Consider the following 11,725-nt stretch of genomic DNA (forward strand, 5'->3'; position numbering starts at 1 on the left):
GCCTCTGATGAGGCCTCAGCAAGGACCACAAAGTGTTGTAGGAGCTATACTGTTAATCCCCATCCCACCCTCTGCCTTTTCTGGTTTGTTTTGGGGCAGTTTCCAAAAGAAGCCCTGCCATTTCCATGTGCCCCCCCTGAGGCCAGTGTTTCCTGTTGAAGAGGCCCACGATGGCTTGTTGAGTCTGAGGAAGAGTTTATGAGGAATTGTGCCAGGCCCCCAATCCCACATCTTTATATGAGAACTCTGGACTCATCTCTTGCTTTTCTATAAACCTACCCAGGGGGCAGCTGGAGGGATAAGGCAGGGACTCACACACTGGCCTTGCCTGCAGATGACCCGTTGGGTCCCAGGTACTGCAAATGGTCCTCCAAGCCCCACTCAGGAGTCAGCCCCGGAAACCATTCAGGGTGACCTCAAAACAAACACAAGGAAAACCAAACCTTGGGCCCGAGAGACAGACAATACAGTGGAGAGGGCGTCTGCCTTGCGCAGGCTGACCCTGATTCTATACTGCGCACCCCATAAGGTTCCTCAAGCCTCACCAGGAGTGCTCCCTGAGCGCAGAGCCAGGAATCAGCCCTGGGCTCTGCCAGGCATGACCTTCACCCCAAAATAAACAAAACGCCCAAAGACCAAACTTTCCTTGGATTCCCATTCCATACACTCCTGGCTGGAGTGTGAGACTCTCCCTTGTGAGATTTGAGCATTTATTTTCCTGGAGTGAGGAGATCTGACCTGATAGGGGACCTTGGCCACTGGGGCTGCTTGGGGTTCAGGGTCTTTGGAATGTGGGAAAGCTGGAGGGAAATGGAGTAAGCACAGGGCGGGAGCTGTAGGGCATCTGGGAGGGCACTTGCCTTGCACGTGGTCAACCTGGGTTTGATCCCCAGCATCCCATCGGGGCCCCCGAGCACCACCAGGAGTGATCTCTACACACAGTACCAGGAATTAGCCCTGAGCACTGCCAAGTGTCGCCTCAAACACACAACAAAACTTCCAAAGGTCAAGGGAGTGCAGAGCAGACTGACCTTCAGGGCTGGCACTGTGCACTGCCTGTCTGGGAGCTTGGGCTTCAGGGCCATCATTTCCTTGGAGAATTCGCACCTAAGGCTGAGTTCCCATTCAGCCCAGGAGTCGAAGGAACGTTTTCACAGGGGATATGAGCTGGTCAGCTGGAAGGGATGGGTGTCATTCTGAAAACGTGTGCCCATAGGTGTGTAATGTCTGACTCTGTGTTGCATGCCCGCCGCCAAGGTTTGTTAAAGGGGCACCAAGGGGAGTCCTGAGCCATTATTTTCCAGGCCTGGAAGCCCCGGGGGCAGCAGCGAGATGGAGTGAGCCGGGCTGAGCCACGAGGGCTGGCTGCCACCGAAAGGTCACGCCACGTTTCCTGACATGTGGATTCTACAGCGGCAGGTCCAGCCGTCTGTCTCCCCTCGGCTCGTTTCCCAGGGAACATGCCTCGCGGTTGTTTTCATGTTGACCTCATTACCCAGCTCTGGTGATGGGTGGGTGCGGCTGTCACTGCTGCCTGCTCAAGGTCTCTCTGGCCCCCAGACCCATGCCCTGGGCCATGCTCTGCCTCAATTCTGGATGCTTGATCCCTCCCCCAGTGAAGACCAGGTACAGCATGAAGATGTGGAATGTGGGGACCATTTCTCCCACCCCCGGTGGGGTGAATGTACTCTCACTATCAGACAGGGTTCTGATCCGACCAATAACAATTAAAAAAAAGAAAGAAAAAAGAAAGAAAGAAAAATTTAGAGTTTTTCCAGCTCCTCTTCAGATCTGACCCAGAAGCTCATTTGGAGCTGAGGCAATGGCGCAATCTCTTGACCCCAAACCTTGTGCGCACTGAGAGCCCTTCACTGTCCTTGGGGACACAGGTTGATTGCCACAGCCCCAGGCCACACCCTCCATCAGGGCCACAGTCCACAAGCTCTTCTTGCCCACAAGCTTTGGGCTGAGCCTGAGGAAGCCAAACCCCACCCTCCATCCTCTCTGTGTCCTGGGCTCTGTCCCCCTGGTAGCAGTGGGACACACACACACACACACACACACACATGCACACACACACACTCACTCACACATACATACACATACAAACATACACACATATACACATGTATTTTGAACACGTGGTGGTATCTGTGCCTTCAGGTCCTACTTCTTGCCAGTACTGGGCCTGTTATTTTTGTTTGTTGGCTTTTTAGGTCACCTGGCGATGCTCAGGGGTTACTCCTGGCTCTGCACTCAGGAATCACTTCTGGTGGTGTTCGGGGGACCTTACAAGATGCTGTGGATCAAACCTGTGTGCACAGCAAACGCCCTGCTCTCTGTCCTGTCGCTTCGACCCCCACTGGGGCTGTTTTGTCCCCCAGAGCTGGCCCAGATGCCCACGGCACTCACACGCAGCAGACCTGAAGTCTGACGTGGTGCAAAAGGACACTCTGAACCATGAAGGTCAGTGTGGCAGTGGCGTCCTTCCGCGTGAGAGGCTGTCAAGTCTCGGAAGCGAGAGAGTCAAGGGGTGATTGCACGGGACACTCGGGGAAATGGTGCAGGCTGACACTGTGCCCTTGTGCAGGCAGCCTGAGGGGGCCGACAGCAGCCAGTCAGAAAGCAAATGCTTTCCTCCAGATTCTAGGAGCTCTGGGAACGGCAGGATGTGTCAGGCACTTGGAGAAGTGCTAATATTACACACAGTGCTGCAAAATGAGAATTTGATATTGCTTTTTCATTATGCGTATATACACACACACAATAACTGAAACCCTAAATCATTCTGACACACAGATCTGGGGTCAGGCTGATGACTCAAAGGGCTGGGGATCATGTTGTGTGTCCAGGAATCCTGGCTTTGATTCCTGGCACTGCATGGGCCAGGGTCTAAGCACTGCAGGGGCCCCTCCTCCCTGAGACTCCCCCTTCCACACCCCAACATATCTGGTCATGTGCTGAACATGACGTGGTTACACTCCACACACATGGTTTGGTCCCAGCAATCCTTGCCAGTGGGAAGCTGCTTTCCCTGGTAGAATCAGGCTCCTTTTGTCTCTTGGTGACATGCAGTTCTTGATAACATGCATTCCTACTATGTGTCTCTTGTGCCACGAAATTCTACTATATGCCTGGTGCCATGCAGTTCTACCATGTGTTTCCAGAGTAGGTGTAGGGAGGTCAGCCTGGCCAGAACACCTAAGAAGAAGATAGTTTAAAAAAAAAAAGGCTAGGTTGTCTCGAGCCCACCAAGAGTGATTCCTGAGTGCAGTCAGTAGTGAGCCCTGAGCATTGCCAGGTGTGGCCCCAAAACCAAAAAAGAAAAAAAGAAAGGAGAAGGGTAAAAATAAACACCCCATGGATTAGTTTTTGGGGATTAGAGATTAAATCAAAGCTTGCTGGAGACCACTTGTATTCATGCTTGGCAGCTGGAAGACTCTCAAAACACATTTATTTTGGATCTAATGAGGAGATGTGATAAAATCCCAATGCTCCAACATATATATGTTGCATATATTTATATATATAAAATGAGAAAATGTGATAAAATTCTAATTCTCTAATATATATGTATGTATAAAATAAGAAAACTTGATAAATCCCAATGTTTTAAAACACGTTTATATGTATATATATTACACATATCTAGTAAAATAGACTACTCAGAATCCCAGATTAGTTACCATGGAATTGCATTGCAAGCATTTAGTTTTTAAAATTTTTTTCTTGGTTTTGGAGCCACACCTGGCGGTGCTCAGGGCTCACTCCTACCTCTGGTTTCAGGGGTCACTCCTGGAGGGCCGGGGGAAACCATATGAACCTGGGTCAACTGTGTGCAAGGCAAGTGTCCCCCCATGAAACTATCGCTTCAGTCTGACATACAGAATCATATTCAGTTGCTTGCAATAAGAAATTGCTCAGTCAGGGCTGGAGCAATAGTATAGCGGATAGGGCGTTTGTCTTGCATGCAGCTGACCTGGGTTTGATTCCCAGCATCCCATATGGTCCCCTGAGCACCATCAGGAGTAACTCCTGAGTGCAGAGCCAGGAGTAACCCCTGTGCATTGCCGGGTGTGACCCAGAACAGAAAAAAAAAATTGCTCAGTCAACCAAGGCCAAGGGCGGATGCTTCCCAGCTTGTGTGTGTGTGTGTGTGTGTGTGTGTGTGTGTGTGTGTGTGTTGTGGTGGGGGTGTAGGAAGCAGGCAAGCATTCTAATGCTAAATGACATCCTTATTTCATTTTAAACAAAGCCTGAACCACTGCCCTTTGTTATTTAAGGAACATGCTTTTCCTCAGTAGAAAGTTCTGGAACCTGAGTAGATTTGCCTACATCGAGGAGGAGAGGGAGCTCACTGAGGTTACTTTTGGAGAATCCTTTAAAAGAAGGAGGCTTGCCCTCAACGTGAAGTGTTTGTTGAAAGGTAGCATGGTGGAATGCGAGCCTTCCTGGCTTCAGCGTGTCCTGAGGGACACTCTGGGAACTGGCTCCTGAAACACTCACAGAGCCGGCAGTTGTTTGTCCGTGGAAACGCAATTAAGAGTGAGTGTGGCCTGGGCTGCACAAGGCACCCCTCTCCACGCCCCTGCTGCTCCTGGGCGTATTAGGAGAACAGAAGCCCCCTCTGTCTTTGAGGAGGGCTCCCTGCTGCCAGGAACCCTGAGCCGGCTTTTATTGAGCTGGAGTACAGGAGCCCTGGGCAGCTTTGAAAAGTCTCTTGGGACCTTTAATTTCCACCTCGATGGCCTCCAGGGCAGGGGACAAGGCACTCGGGGTGTGACCTTGGGTTTCATTCTGGGGTTCAAACCAGGCATATTAAGGGGTGTTTAGTGATCGATGTGGGCTGCGTTCTCATGGTCGCTGTGTCCCCAGGGGCATGGCCCATGTTTCGGGGCCTGGTCCTATGACAGTGTACTGTGTGTTTGGGGTGAGACCTTTTGATGCAGTTCCATTCGCTTTCTGAGAGACCATTCACATCGTGTAAACTGGACAAACCCCAAGGACAGATAGGCAAGGTGGTCCCTCCTCCTCCTTCTCTTCCTTCTCCTTTTCCGCCTCTTCCTTCTCCTCCTCTTCCTCCTTCTCGTCTTCTTCCTCCTCCTCTTTTTCTTCCTCCTCCTCCTCTTCCTCCCCTTTTCTTCTTTTTTCTTTCTTTCTTACTCCTCCTCCTCTCCTACTCCTCCTTCTTCTTCTCCTCCTCTTCCTCCTTCTCCTCCTCCTTCTTTTCCATCACCTTCCCCCCCCCCCACCCCAGGAATGTTCTGCACATCTCTTCCTTTGTCCCTTTTCACCTAGTGCCTTGGCCCCGTTGAGCAGTTGATTCCTGTGGGTCACTGTGGGTTTGCGCCTCACCTTGGCAGATCCTTCAGGGCCAAGGTGTAGATGAGGCTACACCTTGTCCGCGGTCTGTGTGCAAGACCTGCTTGCAGGCCTTGGAATGCGCTGGGTCTGAACTCCTCAAAGATACCCCAGGCCTCTTTCACCCTTCACACGGGTCTGTAGGGCTAAGAAACCCCAATCTTCTTCCGCCCTCACTCAGGTATCATGGTTACAACATGTGCGTGATTCTGAGGGGACTGACCTCACTCACCATCGCCACAGTGCCCACAACCCTCCACCACTGTCTCTGTGTCCGCTCTGCTTGTGCCCTGCTGCTCAGGAGACTGAGTTCTGTATGAAGGGCCGAGTGTTTGCTGTCTCTCAATTCCGTCTCTTCCCTTGTCCTTCCCCTATGCTCTGCAGAATGTGAGATCATCCGGCGCATGTCCCCTCTCTTGACTTATGTGCCTTGAGTTACGGGTGGGTTTTTTTCCCTCCTGTTCCCCAGGGCTGAGGATGTACCATGGTCTGGCATCATTTTTCCTGCCCTGTTTGACCCAGTCACTTGAAGTCCCTCATAGGAAGTGACCTCACCCTTGGTCTCACGCCACCATGGCTGACTCTATTGGTGACCCAGTCCCAGTTACAGGAATCCTTTCCCTCTGTATCTGGGCGGCAGGTAGCTCCTGAGGGATGAGAGCCGTGTCACCAGAGCCTAGGGGTGGGAAAATGGGAGATGTGGAGCCAAGTGTCCGAGTTGAGTGATGTCGGATGATTCAGTTCCCGGTGCTTGTAGCCACCGACAGCCGACAACCCAGCTGGAGTGTGGCCTTGGGCGTGGGGAAGCAGCTCAAAGTGCAGATCATGGGTGGGGTCATGGTACTTGCTCCCCACCCAAAAAGAGACCGTGAGAACTGGGTGAGACACTGTGGGCATCCTGTTAGCTAGAGTCTAGTGATCATTTCTGTGTGTGCACATGCTCATATGTGTGTGTGTGCACACGTGCACTTGTGTGCATACATATGTGAGTATGTGCATGTGCCTGTATGTGTATGAGTGCAGGTGTGTGTGTGTGTGTGTGTGTGTGTGTGTCCAAACCCTCAGGTTACACGCTGCTAACAGATCCCATCCCTCAGTCATTGAATGCTATGTTCATGTCCCTGTCCCACCAGATAGTCTGCTGAATTATTGATGTGCTTATTCCCAAGGTGCTGGAACTCAGTCCTTTGCATGGGCTTTGCATGTGCTTCTGGGAGCATGAGTTTATTTTCTGGGAGGGGAGGTGCGCTGGATTGCAAGAACCGGGGCTGACTGCTGCCTGGATCAGATATGGAAAATAGGGAGGAGCTTTGGGGTCCACGCTTTTCCCGTCTCTGTCCCAGCTGACTGCACCCACAGAGTCCCCGGTGGGTGGGTGGACTGCAGGGCTGCCGTGGTCACTGCCCGCTGAGACCGAGGAGGACAGGGGAGTGGTCAGCAGCTGTTCCTGCCAGAGAGACCCTGAGATCCTGCCCCTGTGCCCCTCATGTTTACCTGTATTTGTTGTTGGTTTTCTTTTTTTGTTTGTTTGTTTGTTTGTGTTTGTTTTTGTGGCATTATGAAGGGGGAAGAAATGTCAGGGCCCTTGTGAAAGTCAAAGGGAAAAGAAAAGTGCGTTCTTTGCTCGTGTGTGTGTGTGTGTGTGTGTGTGTGTGTGTGTGTGTGTGCTCGCAAGCAGGGAGCAGTTTTGGCTCAGCCCTGGGCAGTCCCCCAGCCATGGGACTGTGCCAACGCCTTCTGTGGGCAGGTGTGATTGAAGGGCTGCTGGGGGACCACCAAGGGCCCCTGCCCCTGGCTCCCAGATGCCCAGCAGAGGGCGGAGAGTGGAGGGTAACCGGAGGCCCGCAGCTACTGGGCCGGCCACATTGCAGACACGCAGGGATCGATCCTGTCACTCAGCTCACCGGGCAACTGTCAGGCACGGGGACCTTTCACCCATACCTCGGCGTCCGTGGAACTCCCAGATCTCCACAGCCCTTTTCTATTAGATGCCAGCGCCTGGGCTTGGATGCCGTGCCTTCCCCTGAATATATATATATATAAAATTACCTGCATTGAACTGCACTTACGGTGCATGGGCAGCAAGAGGGCAAATGATTTATTAGTGCTGGTTGCTCACCGTGGGGAGCAGTGTGCGATTGATTTGGCTGGGGACACTTCGCGGGGGCGTCAATGTCAGAGTGACGACCCCACACCCCAGCAGCAGGCGCTGCTCGGGGAGCCCCCCGGGGTTGCTCATGTCTGAGTTGCTCGACTGTGACATTGAGAAGAGCCTGGGGTTCGGGGCGGGGGCCGTGGCGGGGAGAGTGGGAGAGACGGGACAGCTCGCAAGGTCCTTTGCTCCTCAGATGCATAGATAGTGCTCGCTTGGGCCTTTGCGGGCCACTGAGTGTCCAGTTAGAGGCATGGTGCATCCTAGCCTTGAGGAGGTCACCGATGACCGCATACATGACTCTAGCCACCACGTGTCTGGGTATATCAGGAGTCTGGGGGTGCCCTGGCCCCCGGAGAGGGGGGTGTCACAAGGTAGTCTCGGTTTGGGGGCTTGGAGTGTAAGCCTTTGGGGTCTGCCGAGAGAAGAGTATCTGTGACATTCCGGCTCATTCTGCAGTTCTGCCCAGCCCTGAGAGGTGTCAGGCAGTGGCCAGGGCATGTGTGTGTCCTATTTTTTTAAAACAAATTTTATATTAATTTTTTTTAAATTGAATCACTGTGAGATGGACCCTTACAAAGCTGTCCATGATTAGATTTCAGTCATACAGTGTTCCGACACCCATCCGTCCACCAGTGTACATTTCCTAGCACCAGTGTCCCAAGTTTCCCTCCCATCACCCCCTACGGGTAGCCTCTATGGCAGGTGCTCTCTCTCTCTCTCTCTGTCTCTCAGGTCCTATTTTCTTCCACATTGGGGTTAGGGTTAGGTTCCATTTTCTGAGGGAACAATTTCCACCCACTTTAGACTTGTAAAGGGAGTTCAATGATTTCATTTTTTTTCTTTTTGGGGGGCCACATTCCTGGCTCTGCACTCAGGGATCACTGCTGATGGGGATCACCCTCAGGGGTGCTGGGGATCGAACCTGGGTCAATGGTGTGGAAGGCTAGCATTTAACCTACTGGACTATCTCTCCAATTGCCTGTAAGGGTAGTGCAAAACCCATCTCAGCTGGCTACAAGACTTCTTTTGCAGTTTGGACCTCTGGACAACTCAGTGCTGTGACATTTATTTCTTTGTGTGTGTGGGGGGGCGGGGGCGGTCACACCCAGTGATTCTCAGGGCTTATTCCTGGCTTTGCACTCGGGAATTACTCCTGGAGGGCTTGGGGGACCCTATGGGATGCCAGGGATTGAATCCTGATTGACCACATGACAGGCAAATGCCCTCCCCTCCCCTATTGCTCTGGCCCCAGTGCTGTGATTTGTTAAAATTTCCTTTCTCCTCCTAGTTGGCCCTTTCCAAGAAGTTTCCAAGTTGTCTCTAGTCAGATGGTAAATCCTGGTGTCATTTCAACAGTCTGAGGAGGAGTTTAAACAAACCAGCAGAACCTGGGCTGTGAGAATCAACACTTCCTCAAAATAACCATTGAAAAATGCACCAAGGGCGAATCTTTGAGGCTGCTGCTCCCTGCCTCCCTGTCAGCTGAGTGGTATGAATGAATGAATGAGGGAATGAATGAGTCTCGAGAGCAGCCAAGAGTTGCTCCCCCTCCATGACTGTGCCTTTCACATCGGGTGGTCTTGGACCCACGTGCCGGTCCTCCGCCCTAAGAGGCCGATGATCATACCAGTGCCCCTCAGTTAAAACGCAGAGCTGGCCTGAATGTGTGCACGAGAGAGAGAGAGAGAGAGAGAGAGAGAGATGGGGGGAGAGAAGAGAGGGGAGAGAGAGAGAGGAGAAAGAGAAAGGAGAGAGCGACACACACACAGAGAAGAGAGAGGCAAAGAGATGAGAGAGACAGAGACAGAGAGAGGCAGAGAGAAGAGACACACAACACAGAGGACACACACACACACACAGAGAGAGAGAGAGAGAGAGAGAGAGAGAGAGAGAGAGAGAGAGAGAGAGAGAGAGAGAGACTTAGTGCACTTGCCTTGCGCTTGCCGACCTGGCTTCCATCTCTGGGGTCTCCCGCCTCTCCCGCCCCGTAGAGACAGGGGTAAGCCCTGAGCACCACCAAGTATGCCTCCCCCCGCCCCCCCTTTCAATAAAATAAACCTCTGGGACAGAAAGTATGTTTCCAGTACAGTCTTGGAGTAAAGCTGGGTTCCCCAGCAGCACTCAAGCTTAAAACACCTCCTGGCTCTGGGTGGTGGGTTTCTATACACCACAGAGTCTTTCAAGCCTTCTCTCATTTTCCTTTCATTAAATTCATGTCTGTTGATTCATGGGGGTGGGGGGGGCGGCTCCCAGCTGGTGTCAGGGATCCCGGGTGAGGGGTTCACTGCTCTGGCCTGATGGCGTGTGGGGCTCAGTGCTGGCCAGGGACTTGGGTTCTGGCACTGTTGCCCCCACCCTGACCCCCTACACTCTCCCCTGGCCCCAACCTCATCTGTAATCAAGGAAGCCACGGGGGGTGTGTTTGGTGGCCGTAGAGATGGGTCGGAGAACATTTGAAAACAATCTGGCGCGTGCACGGCTAAGTTCCCTGCATCAGAGCAAGAGAAACGAGCGGCAGGCAAGCCTTCTGCTGAGGGTCGCTCCCGCCTGCGGAAGCCCGTGCCGCCACGTGTTGGCTTGTGTCAGCCCGTGTTGGCCTGTGTTGCCACATGTCGCCATCCTGGCTCACCCGACAGGCTCATGGGTCAGCTCAGCCCCCACCACCCATCAGAGACCAGAGTGAAAATGAGTCTGCGGTGCAGTTCCTGACCCTTGAGAGTCTGCTGGGGGGGTCCCACCCTGATTATTTTCTGAAAATCGTTGGCGGGTGCCCGGGGAACCTTACGGGGTGCCAGAGATGGAACCCGGGTTGGCCTCCTACAAGGCAAACACCCTCTGCTCTGCACTCTCGCTCTGACCTGGCACAGGGCCATGGGCGCGCATCCTCAAATCACGTCTCACACAACCTCAGCGCCTCCTGGCCAATGAGCTTCCCTCCTCCCTAGCGCTCAGCTTTCCCAGTGGAGTTCAGGGCCATCCAGGCCCCACCCAGCCGTGCTGGGGCTTGAACCCAGAGTCGGGCTGCCCTAGGCAAGACAGGTAGGCAGCCCTTTGCGCCTCCACCAGGCTAGGAAAACCCTTTGGGAATTGCCCCAGACAGAGGTGTGGAACGTTCTGGAACAAAAGGAGAGTCAGGTTGTAGACAGGTCCTGATCTGGGCTCCATCCTGTGTCTCTCTGCTATTCTGATGGAGGGGAGGCACAGCTACAGGAGACAGGCTGACTTTTGTTTTTTTTTAATTATCATTTAAAAATGATTTTATTTTAAAATTATTAAAATTATTGTGACCTTTTATTGTCTAGTTTTCACTCTCAGAGAACCCGGCGGGCTACCAAAAGTATCCTTCCCGCCTATATGCCTGACTGGGAACACCTGTAAAGGTGATTAAGGGCTGCCCCAAAAGCCTCCATCCCTCTCAGAGAGCCAGGCAAGCTACTAAGAGTATCAAGCCCGCATCACAGAGCCTGGCAAGTACCCGTGGCATACTTCAATGCCGAAAACAGTAACAATGATGGTCCTCATTCCCCTGACCCTGAAAGAGCCCCCAATATGCCATCGGGCTACACTAGCACATGTCAGGGACAAATGCAGATGTTACTGGCACCCGCTTGAGCAAATGGATGAACAATGGGAGGACAGTGATACAGTGATTATTTAAAAAAAATTTTTTTTAGGGGCCAGAATGATAATACAGCAGGGAGGGCACTTGCCTTGCATGCAGTCAAACTGTGTCCCATCCCTGGCAACCTACTATACAGTCTCCTAAGCATCGCAAGGAGTGACTCCTGAGTGTAGAGCCAGGAGTAACCCCTGAGCATCACCAGGGGTGGCCCAAAAGCAAACACATTTTAAAAAAATATATTTATTTAAGTTAAAAAATTGAACCACCCAGGAGATGTACAGTTAGAAAGTTATTCACGATTGAGTTCCAGTTATACAAATTTCCAACACCCATCCCTTCACTGGGGTACATTTCCCATTACCAACTGTCCCCAGTTTTCCTCCTACCCCCACTCATCACAGACCCCCCTCTATGGCAGACACTTCTCTCTCTCTCTCTCTCTCTCTCTCTCTCTCTCTCTCTCTCTCTCTCTCTGTGCTTTACAGTACTGTTCCTGAACGTGAATCCTGCACATCCTTTTTTTTAAATTTTTTATTTTATTTTTTATTTATTTATTTTCTTTTTTTTTTATTAGTGAAAAACCATCC

Source organism: Sorex fumeus, unplaced genomic scaffold (assembly GCF_029834395.1).
Source record: "Sorex fumeus unplaced genomic scaffold, SorFum_2.1 ptg000051l, whole genome shotgun sequence".
In the NCBI taxonomy this organism is placed as follows: domain Eukaryota; kingdom Metazoa; phylum Chordata; class Mammalia; order Eulipotyphla; family Soricidae; genus Sorex; species Sorex fumeus.